A 15,384-nucleotide genomic window follows, 5' to 3' on the forward strand; every position below is an offset into this window, starting at 1 on the left:
GAGAGGGGCAGAATGGCCTTCTGCTGTTCTTACCTTCTGATGTGGTGAGGGGCTATTAGGCTGGAGGACAGTACGTGAGCAAGGAACAGGACCTTGGAAGAAGTGGATGTGAGTTTTAAAATTGAGGTAGGGTAGCACAGCGGTTAGCACTGCTGTCTCACAACAGCAGGGACCCCAGTTCGATTCCCGGCTTGTTGTCTGTTTGTCTCCCCGTGTCTGCATGGGTTTCCTCCGGGTGCTCCAGTTTCCTCCCACATTCTGAAAGACGTGCTGGTTAGGTGTATTGACCTGAACAGGCGACAGACTGTGGCGACTAGGGGAGTTTCACAGTAACTACAGTGTTAATGTAAGCCTTGTGACTAATAAATAAACTTTTACTTTAGGTGTTCGGGTCTGTTAGCCAATGCCATACAGTAAGACCATTTTTACAAAAAAAAAGGATTTGTGTTTCTATGGTGCCTTGCACAGCTTCCGGACAACTGAAAGTTCTTCAGGTCCAATGAGGTACTGCTGTGTCATGGCAAGGTTGAAACAAGGCAACCAGTATGTGCACAGGAAGCTCTCTCAAACAGCAGTGTCATTGTAACCCCACCTGCTTTTCTTAGTGATGTTAGTTGAGTGATAAATATTAGCCCTGTAACACTGGGGAGAACTTGGGCAGCTCTCCTTGCAACCATAGCTGTGGGGCCTTTTCAATTTGCTTAAGGGGTTTAGCATCCCATCTGAAAGATGCCACCTCTGACAGTGCAGCACTCCCTCAGCACTGACCCTCTGACAGTGCAGCGCTCCCTCAGTACTGACTCTCTGCCAGTGCAGCACTCCCTCAGTACTGACCCACTGACAGTGCGGCACTCCCTCAGTACTGACCCTCTGACAGTGCAGCACTCCCTCAGTACTGACCCTCTGACAGTGCGACACTCCCTGACTACTGACCCTCTGACAAGTGCAGCACTCCCTCAGTACTGACCCTCTGACAGTGCGGCACTCCCTCAGTACTGACCCTCTGACAGTGCAGCACTCCCTCAGTACTGACCCTCTGACAGTGCAGCACTCCCTCAGTACTGACCCTGTATGTCCCTGTCAGGTATGTCCCAGGTATGTCCCTGTCAGGCAGGGAAGAAATGGCCAAGTGAGGGAACCATGGTTCGCGAAAGAGGTGGAATGTCTTGTGAAAAGGAAGAGGGAAGCTTATGTAGGGATGAGGAAACAAGGTTCAGATGGCTCGATTGAGGATTACAAGTTAGCAAGGAATGAGCTGAAAAAGGGGCTTAGGAGAGCTCGGAGGGGACGTGAGAAGTCCTTGGCGGGTCGGATCAAGGAAAACCCCAAGGCTTTTTACTCTTATGTGAGGAATAAAAGAATGACCAGGGTGAGGTTAGGGCCGGTCAAGGACAGTAGTGGGAACTTGTGTATGGAGTCAGTAGAGATAGGCGAGGTGATGAATGAATACCTTTCTTCAGTGTTCACCAAGGAGAGGGGCCATGTTTTTGAGGAAGAGAAGGTGTTACAGGCTAATAGGCTGGAGGAAATAGATGTTCGGAGGGAGGATGTCCTGGCAGTTTTGAATAAACTGAAGGTCGATAAGTCCCCTGGGCCTGATGAAATATATCCTAGGATTTTTTGGGAGGCAGGGGATGAGATTGCAGAGTCTTTGGCTTTGATCTTTGGGTCCTCACTGTCCACGGGGATGGTGCCAGAGGACTGGAGAGTGGCGAATGTTGTTCCTCTGTTTAAGAAAGGGAATAGAAATGACCCTGGTAATTATAGACCGGTTAGTCTTACTTCGGTGGTTGGTAAATTGATGGAAAAGGTCCTTAGGGATGGGATTTACGACCATTTAGAAAGATGCGGATTAATCCGGGATAGTCAGCACGGATTCGTGAAGGGCAAGTCGTGCCTCACAAATTTGATAGAATTTTTTGAGGAGGTAACTAAATGTGTTGATGAAGGTAGGGCAGTTGATGTCATATACATGGATTTTAGTAAGGCGTTTGCTAAGGTCCCCCATGGTCGGCTTATGATGAAAGTAAGGAGGTGTGGGATAGAGGGAAAGTTGGCCGATTGGATAGGTAACTGGCTATCTGATCGAAGACAGAGGGTGGTGGTGGATGGAAAATTTTCGGACTGGAGGCAGGTTGCTAGCGGAGTGCCACAGGGATCAGTGCTTGGTCCTCTGCTCTTTGTGATTTTTATTAATGACTTAGAGGAGGGGGCTGAAGGGTGGATCAGTAAATTTGCTGATGACACCAAGATTGGTGGAGTAGTGGATGAGGTGGAGGGCTGTTGTCGGCTGCAAAGAGACATAGATAGGATGCAAAGCTGGGCTGAAAAATGGCAAATGGAGTTTAACCCTGATAAATGTGAGGTGATTCATTTTGGTAGGACTAATTTAAATGTGGATGACAGGGTCAAAGGTAGAGTTCTGAAGACTGTGGAGGAACAGAGAGATCTTGGGGTCCATATCCACAGATCTCTAAAGGTTGCCACTCAAGTGAATAGAGCTGTGAAGAAGGCCTATAGTGTGTTAGCTTTTATTAACAGGGGGTTGGAGTTTAAGAGCCGTGGGGTTATGCTGCAACTGTACAGGACCTTGGTGAGACCACATTTGGAATATTGTGTGCAGTTCTGGTCACCTCACTATAAGAAGGATGTGGAAGCGCTGGAAAGAGTGCAGAGGAGATTTACCAGGATGCTGCCTGGTTTGGAGGGTAGGTCTTATGAGGAAAGGTTGAGGGAGCTCGGGCTTTTCTCTCTGGAGTGGAGGAGGCTGAGGGGAGACTTAATAGAGGTTTATAAGATGATGAAGGGGATAGATAGAGTGAACGTTCAAAGACTATTTCCTCGGGTGGATGGAGCTATTACAAGGGGGCATAACTATAGGGTTCATGGTGGGAGATATAGGAAGGATATCAGAGGTAGATTCTTTACGCAGAGAGTGGTTGGGGTGTGGAATGGACTGCCTGCAGTGATAATGGAGTCAGACACTTTAGGAACATTTAAGCGGTTATTGGATAGGCACATGGAGCACACCAGGATGATAGGGAGTGGGATAGCTTGATCTTGGTTTCAGATAAAGCTCGGCACAACATCGTGGGCCGAAGGGCCTGTGTTCTGTGCTGTACTGTTCTATGTTCTATGACCCTCTGACAGTGCAGCGCTCCCTCAGTACTGACCCTCTGACAGTGCAGCACTCCCTCAGTACTGACCCTCTGACAGTGCAGCGCTCCCTCAGTACTGACCTTCTGACAGTGCAGCGCTCCCTCAGTACTGACCTTCTGACAGTGCGGCATTCCCTCAGTACTGACCCTCTGACAGTGTTGGTTCGGGGCCCAATCCTCTGGAGCAATACCTGAACTCGCAATCCTCTTACCCATGGCGGGAATGAGTCCCAGAGAGCCAGGGCCGGCAGCAAAGGGAGGGAAACCATTCATCCGCCATGATGTTTTTCCATCTGGCGTGGTTTGATAAAGACCAGGTGCTGGATGCCTCCCTACCTCAAACAGGGGCTAAAGGTGCCCGATTGAAATCCTTACCCTCCCTCCTCGCCAGCCCCTGGTGCAGTACGAAACACTGAAATAGTGACTATTTTAATTATTCATTTCACATGCCTCGCCATTCCTGGTTCTGTCAAGGCAGCTTGCTTTCGACCCTGGCCAAACCTGGCCTGGCACAGTCAAAGACCAACTGAGAGAGCTGACCCATCGATGGGGAGATAATGGAGGCGGCGGAAGGGATATTATGTCATGGAGAATGTGGATTTATTTTTGTTGTGATTTACCGATATGCTTGTGCTATTTGCCAGGCCCTCAATGCGATCCTTGTTTCAGGATTTGAATAACATGGGGCTGAGGGTACAATTGACCTCTGTATTTGCAGCTCACACCCTCCCTCCCCAGCCCTTTCATTATCAGACTGTTCAGAGAAGCAGGTATTTTAATAAATATTTTGTTTTGCATGCCTCGCCCCTCCCACTTTTGCCAGTCTCTTGTGTTTGTGTGTGTCTGTTTAGACACATCCCACTGGCACCCCACAGCCTGCAACCTTCCTCGCCAGGCTCTGTTCAAGTCCGGCTGCTGTTACTGTGTACCTGACCATCACTTGCCACAGATTGGTTGGCGGAGGAGTCTGGCGTCGATGTCCGGGGAGGGGGTGAGTTGGCAGTGTGGCACACCCCATTGCAATGTTGACGAGATGGCGGGTGGGCAGGGGTTAGTTGGCAACGGGGCAGGGTGGGGTGTGCTTTGAGAATGTGTGTGTCCCATGTGCCCCGAGGGTGGGGAGGGTCCCCGTATGTTCTGAGGGAGATCTCTGTGTTTTCTGAGGGGGTTTTGTTTCTCCCAGTCCCGCCCCGTGTATTATGAAGGGTCCCATGTGTTTCTGGGAGGATCTTTTGTTTATGTCTGGTATTGGAGGTTGGGGGAGGTGGGATCAGGACGGGTGTGTACCACTGTGTTCAGTGGGATCCCAGGTCGGTTTGGGAGGTGGGATCTCCACGTTTTTGAGGGAGGGCTTGTTTTGAGGATCCCAATGTGTTTGGGGTAGGGGATTCTGGTGTTTTATGTTGGATAGGGAATGGGGGTGATTCCAGTGTGTTTCGGGTTCGCTGAGTGTTCAGGGCCTGCGAACATTTGAATTCCCACGCTCTGTGCCACGGGGTAATGTCTCTGTTTTGGAGCAATGAGCATGGAAGGCCCCAAGGCTTTCACTAGCCAGTATTAAGTTAGCCGAGTCTCCAGGAGAATGCCCCTGAACCACAATGCAGCCAAATCAGGTGGCGTTCCTACTGTCCCTCACTGGTCAGGGTAACGTTTCGCACCATCCCAATGTGCAAGCACTGCCAGAGGTTCAGCACTGAGGGAGCGCTGCACTGCCAGAGGGTCAGCACTGAGGGAGCGCTGCACTGCCAGAGGGTCAGCACTGAGGGAGCGCTGCACTGTCAGAGGGTCAGTACTGAGGGAGTGCTGCACTGTCGGAGGGTCAGTACTGAGGGAGTGATGCACTGTCGGAGGGTCAGCACTGAGGGAGCGCTGCACTGTCGGAGGGTCAGTACTGAGGGAGTGCTGCACTGTCAGAGGGTCAGTACTGAGGGAGTGCTGCACTGTCAGAGGGTCAGTACTGAGGGAGCACTGCACTGTCAGAGGGTCAGCACTGAGGGAGCGCTGCACTGTCGGAGGGTCAGTACTGAGGGAGTGCTGCACTGTCAGAGGGTCAGTACTGAGGGAGTGCTGCACTGTCCAATGAGACATTAAACTGATGCCTTGCTTGCCCTCTTAAATGGTGGTAAAAGACTCCACCATTGGATGAAGAGCAGAGTATCCCCAATGTCCTGGGGCCAATATTGATCTTTCAACAAAATCATTAAAATGGATTGTGGGATACATTTTCTGAGCGCTGTACATGGGAGCTTGCTGTGCCCAAATTAGCTGCTGCTTTCTGGATTCGAAAAGTGACCGCACTTCAGAATTACTTAATTGGCAGTCTGCCCTGTGGTCATGAATAGCCCTGCACAAATACATGTCTCCTTCTTCTAAATAGTGAATAATAGGCAGACAAACATGTTAAATGGGGTATTTTCTGTGTCGTGTGTGTGTCGTCTGTCCTTTGTATTTGTGTGTTTGCTATGAGGGCCGTGTGTGTGTGTATATAAATGTGTGTGTGTTACAGTATTTTGTATTGTATATATTAGTGTGTGTGTCGATGTGTGCTACTGTGTGTATTTTCTGTGTCGTGTGTGTATATATCTGTGTATATTCATGCACATGTTTGTATATGTGCTTGTGTACATATGTATTAGTGTATATTTATATGGTATATATGTACTTGCGTATATCGATGTGCGCTAGTGTGTATCATATTTGTGTGCACTTGTGCATATACATGTATAGGTGTGTGTGCACTTATTGTGTGTGTATGCATCTGTTCATGTCCATACATGTGTGTGCATGTTAGTGTCTGTTTATAATTGTGTGTGTGCCAATGCGTGTGTGTGTGCCTGACATGTGTTTTTGTGTCTGGTTGTACAGGACAGTGTGTGCAGTGAGAGTGGGGCCGAGTTAGGGAGCCATCCTTCACAGCTCCCTGTGTGTAATTGTCTCTGACTCTGTCTCACTGCTCACCTTTGTGTAAGAAGTCTATGTGTGTGTGTGTGTGTGTGTGTGTGTGTCTCCTGTGAGTACAGTGAGCACAGTGTGGGCGCCGGCTGCTCCAATAGGTGGGACCGGCTCAGGAGATTCCAGTGGGTTTTTTAACGTTTTATTGAGCACTGATGTCATACTTTCCTTGGTCTGGTAGCCTGTCCTCAACAACTCCCCTGAACACTGCCTCCTTTCATTATACCCCCTCCCCAACCTCCCATCCACTCCTGCACTGCAGAAAAGAAAACATTTGTCACATCAGAGTTGTTGAGGGAGGGTACACCTTCAGCGATTGAGTCAGCATCTCTGATCTTTCGCACTGATCCCTGAACAGTTGCCGGCAGCTGTGGACAAGTGGCGTGTGTGTGTGTGTGTGTGTTGGGGGGGGGGGATTGCGGTGTGTGTGGACTTGGAAGGAAAGGGAAGAGAGGTGAGGCAGACGGGACGCATGGTGTGCCGGAGATCAGAGTAACGTGTCCTGGGGAATCGCTTGCAATGGGGTCGCCTTCTTTGTCTTGAGGCCAGGAGTGAGTTACGTGGAGCGTCCAATCTTGGCGGGAGAGGATGAGAGGCCGCGAAGCGACCCCCCCCGTTCATGTGGTCAGCAGGAGGGTGAGTGGGTGGCGGGGGGGGGGGGATGTTATAAGGGTGAGGTACGTCTGCATGACAAGCAGGAGGCAGGATTGCATCCCTGCCAAACCTTGACAGTGAGCCGGCGAGAGATCTTTATCCGGGTGTACTGTAGTTTGGATGGTGGACTGACTCCCGTTCTTACCTATTTTTTGCAAAAAAAAATGAAAGTTTGGACGAAACCGGCGATGAATTACTGGGTGAGTGATTGGACTCAGTCTCTGGCCAGTGCTGGAGGCTTGTTTTTTTTTGGTACTGTCCCGTTTGCTTTTAGTGGCCTGCTCCCTCAGTCACTGTGCTTTTAGTGGCCTGCTCCGTTGTCGTTTGTGGGAGCTTGCTGTGCGCTAATCAGTTGCCACATTCCCCACATTGCAGGGGTTGAATGGCCGTTTGAAGCTGGGTGATTGACTAAACCACAACCTCCTCACTCATGTCCTTATCTTTCCTGTCGCCTCAGCCACCCAGGTTCCTCATTTCAGAGAAAATGTGAATAGGGTTATCGATTTTAGTCTGGCACCAAAGTGATTAAGAAATGTCACAGCAGATTCCTGAGAGGCAGGCTGCAAAATACTCCGCAACTCTCTCTCTCTCTCTCTGCCTCCCCTCAAAGAACAAAGAACAATACAGCACAGGAACAGGCCCTTCGGCCCTCCAAGCCCGCGCCGCTCCCTGGTCCAAACTAGACCATTCTTTTGTATCCCTCCATTCCCACTCCGTTCATGTGGCTATCTAGATAAGTCTTAAACGTTCCCAGTGTATCCGCCTCCACCACCTTGCCCGGCAGCGCATTCCAGGCCCCCACCACCCTCTGTGTAAAATACGTCCTTCTGATATCCGTGTTAAACCTACCTCCCCCCCCCCCCCCCCTTTTGAACCTATGACCCCTCGTGAACGTCACCACCGATCTGGGAAAAAGCTTCCCACCGTTCACCCTATCTATGCATTTCATAATTTTATACACCTCTATTAGGTCACCCCTCATCCTCCGTCTTTCCAGTGAGAACAACCCCAGTTTACCCAATCTCTCCTCATAACTAAGCCCTTCCGTACCAGGCAACATCCTGGTAAACTTCCTCTGCACTCTCTCTAAAACCTCCACGTCCTTCTGGTAGTGTGGCGACCAGAACTGGACGCAGTATTCCAAATGTGGCCGAACCAACGTTCTATACAACTGCAACATCAGACCCCAACTTTTATACTCTATGCCCCGTCCTATAAAGGCAAGCATGCCATATGCCTTATTCACTACCTTCTCCACCTGTGACGTCACCTTCAAGGATCTGTGGACTTGCACACCCAGGTCCCTCTGCGTATCTACACCCTTTATGGTTCTGCCATTTATCGTATAGCTCCCCCCTACGTTAGTTCTACCAAAATGCATCACTTCGCATTTATCTGGATTGAACTCCATCTGCCATTTCTTTGCCCAAATTTCCAGCCTATCTATATCCTTCTGTAGCCTCTGACAATGCTCCTCACTATCTGCAAGTCCAGCCATTTTCGTGTCGTCCGCACACTTACTGATCACCCCAGTTACACCTTCTTCCAGATCGTTTATATAAATCACAAACAGCAGAGGTCCCAATACAGAGCCCTGCAGAACACCACTAGTCACAGGCATCCAGCCAGAAAAAGACCCTTCCACGACCACCCTCTGTCTTATGTGACCAAGCCAGTTCTCCACCCATCTAGCCACCTCCCCCTTTATCCCATGAGATCCAACCTTTTGCACCAACCTACCATGAGGGACCCTCCCTGCCTCCCCACCCTCTCCCCACCCTCTCCTGGAGTTTGCACGTTCTCCCCGCGTCTGCGTGGGTTTCCTCCCACAACTCACTGATATACATGTTGGGTGGATTGGCCATGCTAAATTGCCCCTTCGTCTCCAGGGATGTGTAGTTTAAGTGGATTGGCCATGCTAAATTGCTACTTAGTGTCCAAAGATGTGCAGGCCAAGGGGTTTGGCCATGGGAAATGTGTAGGGTTATGGGGATAGGGCTTTGATGAGATGTTCTGTTGGAGAGTTGGTGCAGGTCTGATGATCTGAATGGCCGCCTTCTGCATTGTGAACCCAGATCCCTGGTGCTGTGTGGCAGCAGTGCTAGCCACCGTGCCACGCCTCTGCTCCCCCTGTTCTCCTGGAGCCACTGTAGTTGGTGTGGTGAAGATGCTGGGAGGGAGTGAGCTTTAAGATGTGAACCCAGTGGTGCTAAAGGCTGGCTCATCATTTGTCAGGGTCAGCATGGTGGGGCTTTGGAGGTGTTGCTCCGGTCTTGGGGCTGGGAGATGCTGCTGAAGTAAGCTTGGCGAGAGACACAACATGGCTTCCTGTAGATTTGACTTCTTGCAGCTCCTGTGGTGGAGTGGGAGGATATTGCAAAGTAGTGCGAGGTGATTGAGTACAATGTGCAGCCAGTTCGCTGAGGGCCTCATTTACCTGTGGTTCCTATGTGCGCCTGTGTGGTTACGAGCTTGTGCCAAAACCACCCTTCAGCTAAATGCTGCCTCGCACCTCGCCCAGTTCCGTTTGAATAAAACCTACATCTGGAATATATCAGAAAAAATACTCTGTGTATACTTCCTGTCTGCAAAAAGCTCACTTCCTGTTGTCATCTTGCAAGACCGTTCTCAATTCCTGTGCCCCCGTTACTAAGGGCAGCTGGCTCTGTCAATTTAGGGTGTGATGGAGGCCATTCAGCCCCTCGAGCCTGTTGCACAGGAACAGGAGGAGGCCACTCAGCCCCTTCTCCAGCCTGTCACACAGGAACACGAGGAGACCATTCAGCCCCTTCTCCAGCTTGTCACACAGGAACAGGAGGAGACCATTCAGCCCCTTCTCCAGCCTGTCACACAGGAACAGGAGGAGACCATTCAGCCCTTCGAGCCTATTGCATAGGAACAGGAGGAGGCCATTCAGCCCCTCAAGCTGGTTACGCAAGGACAGTCAGAGGCCATTCAGCCCCACAAGCCTGTTACACAGGAACAGGAGGAGGCCATTCAGCCCCTTGAGCCTGTCACACCGGAACATGAGCAGTCCCATTTAGCCCCTTCAAACCAGTTCATAGGAACAGGAGGAAGCCATTCACTTCCTCAAGCCAGTTATAGAGGAACAGGCCATTCAGCCCCTCAAGTTGGTTTCAGAGGAACAGCAGGAGGCCCATTCACTCCCTCGCGGCTGTTACACATGATCTAGCTTAATGACAGAATAGGAGGAGGCCATTCAGCCCATCTAATGTTCTGCCATCCAGCTAGATCATGGCTGATCTGTATCGTAACTCCATCTACCCCCCTTAGTTTGCTTGTCCTGAACACCCTTACCTCCCCCAAAAAAGCTGCCAGTCTCACTTTTGACATTTGCAACTCACACCTCAGCCTCTTCAGCATTTTTTTGTAGGTGAGGGGGAGTGTGGAGAGTTTGAGATTTCCACTGCCCTTTCACAGGAAGCAGCCTGATCGACCTGCCCTCTTGTATTTAGACCTGCCGGAGCAAATGATTCCTCGCTCGCCTCTCTGTCAAATCCTTGAATGATCTTATGCATCTCAATTGGATCATCCCTTAATCTTGTAGACTGAAGGGACTCGGAAACCCATCTGCACCACCAGTTTAACTACTCCCGTCCTGGTGCCATTCTGGTTAACTGCCCGCTGCAGTTGTACCAACTTGCTTGTGCCAGCACACTGATGCTGGGCCTCTCGGGCGGCACGGTGACACAACGGTTAGCACTGCTGCCTCACGGTGCCAGAGTCCCGGGTTTGATTCTGGCCTCGGGTCACTGCCTGTGCGGAGTTTGCACATTCTCCCCGTGTCTGCGTGGGTTTCCTCCGGTTTCCTCCCACAGTTCAAAGATGTGCAGATTAGGCGGATTAGCCGGGCTAAGTTGCCGCTTGGTGTGCAACGAATTGTGGGTTTGGTGGATTAGCCACGGGGATCGGGCGTGGGATGGGGCCTGGGCGGGATTGTGGTCAGTACAGACTCGATGGGCCGAATAGCTTCCTTCTGCACTGTGGCGATTCCATGTAGGGATTCTCCGAGCTCCATCGCCAGTGTCACGGGGGGAGCCACTGAGATTTAACCCCCCCCCCCACTTGTTTAGAATCATAGAATCTACAGTGCAGAAGGAGGCCATTTGATCCATCGAGTCTGCACCAACAACAATTGGCCCTATTCCCCTAACCCAACATATTTACCCCCCCCAATCCCCCGACACTAAGAGGCAACTTATAATGGCCAATCCACCTAGCCCGCACATATTTGGAGCCCAAATTTCCAACAGTTTCCTTAATTAACTGCAAGGGAGAAAGTCATTCACGTTCTCCCAGTGCCAGGACTGAGGAAGTGCCACACTGCTTTTTGCATGCAATATTTAACCCCCCCAACACCCTTCCTGGCCTCTCAGGTCAATGTATGAATGTACATATGTTCAAATTAGGAGCAGGAGTAGGCCACTTGGCCCCTCAAGTCTGTTCTGCCATTCAATAAGATCATGGCTGATCTGATTGTAACCGTAACCCCACATTCCTACCTCACCCCCCGATAATCTGCTGCCCTGTTCTGCCCCCATAGAAACTAGAATCAGGAGGAGGCCATTTGGCCCTTCGAGCCTGCACTGCCATTCATTTTGATCATGGCTGATCATCGAATTCGATATCCTGATCCCCCCCCCTTCCTCCCATATCCCTTGATCCCTTTTGCCCCAAGAGCTTTATCCATAGAAACACAGGAATGAGAGTGTGAAATTGAAGTGAGTTTGGGGGGGGGGGGGGGGGGGAAGGTGACAGACTGGGAGTCAGTGTGGGTCAGCGAGGGGGGGTCATGTGAGTAGGGAATGATCTGGGTGAGAGCCCGCAATTCTGAAGGAGCTGCCATTGATTAGTTTGAGAGTTATGGGCATTGCTGGTTAGACCAGCGTTTATTGCCCATCCCTAGCTGTCCCTTCTTGAACCGCAGCAGTCCTTCAGGTGTAGGTACACCCATAGAGCTGTTAGGGAGGGAGTTCCAGGATTTTGACCAGCGACAGTGAAGGAATGGCCGATATATTTCCAAGTCAGGATGGTGATCGGCTTGGAGGAGAACCTCCAGATGATGGTGTTCCCAGGTATCTGCTGCCCTTGTCCTTTTAGATGGTAACAGTGGTGGGTTTGAACGTGTTGCCTAAGGACCCTTGATGAGTTGCTGCAGTGCATATTATAGAGAGGAGACACGGCTGCCCCTGTGCGTCGGTGTGCGTGTTGTGAAAGTTGAAGGTGGTGGATGGGACAGCAATCAAGCGGGGCTGCTTTGTGCTGGACGGTGTTGAGCTGCTTGAGTTTTGAGGTGAGGAGAAATTTCTTTCCCCAGAGAGGGTGGTGAATGTGTGGAATTCACTACCACAGAAAATAGTTGAGGCCAAAACGTTATCTGATTTCAAGGAGAAATTAGATGTAGCTATTGGGACAAAAGGGATCAAGGGATATGGGAGGAAGGGGGGATCAGGATATTGAATTCAATGATCAGCCATGATCAAAATGAATGGCGGAGCAGGCTCGAAGGCTGAATGGCCGACTCCTTCTAGTTTCTCTGTTATCAGAGCTGCACTTATCTAGGCTAGGGGAGCGTATTCCATCACACTCATAGAACATAGAAAAACTACAGCACAAACAGGCCCTTCGGCCCACAAGTTGTGCCGAACACATCCCTACCTTCTAGAGCTACCTATAACCCTCCATCCTATTAAGCTCCATGTACTCATCCAGGAGTCTCTTAAAAGACCCTATTGAGTCGCCTCCACCACCACTGACGGCAGCCGATTCCACTCGCCCACCACCCTCTGTGTGAAAAACTTCCCCCTAACATCTCCCCTGTACCTACCCCCCAGCACCTTAAACCTGTGTCCTCTCGTAGCAGACATTTCCACCCTGGGAAAAAGCCTCTGAGAGTCCACCCGATCTATGTCTCTCAACATCTTATACACCTCTATTAGGTCTCCTCTCATCCTTCGTCTCTCCAAGGAGAAAAGACCGAGCTCCCTCAGCCTATCCTCATAAGGCATGCCACTCAATCCAGGCAACATCCTTGTAAATCTCCTCTGCACCCTTTCAATCTTTTCCACATCCTTCCTATAGTGAGGCGACCAGAACTGAGCACAGTTCATAGAATCATAGAAACCCTACAGTGCAGAAGGAGGCCATTCGGCCCATCGAATCTGCACCGACCACAATCCCACCCAGGCCCTACCCCCACATATTTTACTCGCTAATCCCTTTAACCTACGCATCCCAGGACTCTAAGGGGCAATTTTTAACCTGGCCAATCAACCTAACCCGCACATCTTTGGACTGTGGGAGGAAACCGGAGCACCCGGAGAAAACCCACGCAGACACGAGGAGAATGTGCAAACTCCACACAGACAGTGACCCGAGCCGGGAATTGAACCTGGGACCCTGGAGCTGTGAAGCAGCAGTGCTAACCACTGTGCTACCGTGCCGCCCTTGAGGCCGTCCTCGACACACGCGGACGGCCTCAACCGGGATATTGGGTTCATGTCACACTATCTGTAACCCCCACAGTTGCCTAGAACTGCAGAGTTTCACTGGCTGTCTTGTCTGGAGACAATACACATCTTTTTAGCCTGTCTTGATGCTCTCTCCACTCACCTTGTTTTGTTTCTTAAAGACTTGATTAGTTGTAAGTATTCGCATTCCAACCATTATTCATGTAAATTGAGTTTGTGTCTTTATATGCTCTGTTTGTGAACAGAATTCCCACTCACCTGAAGAAGGGGCTTAGAGCTCCGAAAGCTTGTGTGGCTTTTGCTACCAAATAAACCTGTTGGACTTTAACCTGGTGTTGTTAAACTTCTTACTGTGTTTACCCCAGTCCAACGCCGGCATCTCCACATCATGACTTCCTTTGGGCAAGCCAGTTCTGGATCCACAGGGCAGTAGCCACTTGGATCCCATGCCCTTTCACTTTTTCTAGAAGCCTTGCATGGGGGACCTTATCAAACGCCTTGCTAAAATCCATATAAACCACATCTACCGCTTTCCCTTCGTCAATGTGTTTAGTCACATTTTCGAAGAACTCCACCAGGTTCGTAAGGCACGATCTGCCCTTGACAAAGCCATGCTGAGTATTCTTGAGCATACTAAACCTCTCTGTGTGCCTTGTAGATAATGGACAGGCTTTTAGAAGTAGGGAGGAGTTAGTCGCTGCAGTATTCTCAGGATAGGGGGATGGGGAACTCTTGTTGGCGAAGGTGTAGGTGTAAGAGGGCTATGATGGCTTTTTGGTACATCCTGAGGTGATAAAGGCGGTATTTAAATCAACGTATTTTGTTATTGGGAAATGCAGGGTGTTCAGGACTCTGTGTGAACACTTGTCCACACAGGTGGCAGCAGCTGTGCGTGTGCTTGCTGCCTGGCCCGCCTGCTGACAGTCCTGGGCCTGTACATGTCCTGCTGGCCCACGCTGTGGGCAGCATGCCAACCTCTCTGCCTGCAGCACCCAGTCAGGCAGGAAATGGGCAGCTTTCTGCCGAAATTGATTCTGTGCAGGAAATATCAGCTTGATGTGTGAGAGAGAGAGAACCTCCCAGTGACTGCCTCTCCATCTGGGGGTTCTTTCTCCCACTTTCAGTATTAACTTGCAACACGAATCTCTCTCCTCCCTCCTTATTTCTGTCACTCTTTATCTCTCTCTCTTTATCCTCTTTATCTCTTTCTCCCAGCCTGCCCCAAGCTCCCCCACCGGCCCCCCTCAGCCTCAGCCTCTTCCCCCTCCCGCTCCCACCCACCCTCCCGCTCCTACCTCCCTCCCGCTTCCACCTCCCTCCCGCTCCCCTTTGGGACAGGTTTGTCACTATAACACGGGGTACAATATTGGTGGGGACGGGTCTGTCACAATATAACACTGGAACACAGTACTGGTGGGGATGGGTCTGTCACTGTATAACACTGGGGTACAGTACTGGTGGGGACGGGTCTGTCACTGTATAACACTGGGGTACAGTACTGGTGGGGACGGGTCTGTCACTGTATAACACTGGGGTACAGTACTGGTGGGGACGGGTCTGTCACTGTAACACTGGAGTACAGTACTGGTGGGGACGGGTCTGTCACTGTATAACACTGGAGTACAGTACTGGTGGGGACGGATCTGTCACTGTAACACTGGAGTACAGTACTGGTGGGGACGGGTCTGTCACTGTATAACACTGGGGTACAGTACTGGTGGGGACGGGTCTGTCACTGTATAACACTGGGGTACAGTACTGGTGGGGACGGGTCTGTCACTGTAACACTGGAGTACAGTACTGGTGGGGGCGGGTCTGTCACTGTATAACACTGGAGTACAGTACTGGTGGGGACGGGTCTGTCACTGTATAACACTGGGGTACAGTGCTGGTGGGGACGGGTCTGTCACTATAACACTGGGGTACAGTGCTGGTGGGGATGGGTCTGTCACTGTATAACACTGGGGTACAGTACTGGTGGGGACGGGTCTGTCACTGTGTAACACTGGGGTACAGTACTGGTGGGGACACACCTCTCACTGCATAACACTGGAGCAAAGTACTGGTGGGTGCAGCATCCAGGAGTATTCAGTATTTAGGAAGGACAGTCAAAATGGGAAATGCGTTGG

At 50.7% G+C, this 15,384-nt stretch overlaps 1 protein-coding gene across 1 annotated transcript in view; it reads left to right on the top strand.

Annotated features, from left to right (window-relative positions):
* LOC144487730 (rho guanine nucleotide exchange factor 12-like) overlaps positions 1–15,384 on the top strand; it is a 136,846-nt gene that overhangs the window by 20,659 nt on the left and 100,803 nt on the right. The gene's annotated exons all lie outside the window — the stretch shown is intronic.

Source organism: Mustelus asterias, unplaced genomic scaffold (assembly GCF_964213995.1).
Source record: "Mustelus asterias unplaced genomic scaffold, sMusAst1.hap1.1 HAP1_SCAFFOLD_992, whole genome shotgun sequence".
NCBI lineage: Eukaryota > Metazoa > Chordata > Chondrichthyes > Carcharhiniformes > Triakidae > Mustelus > Mustelus asterias.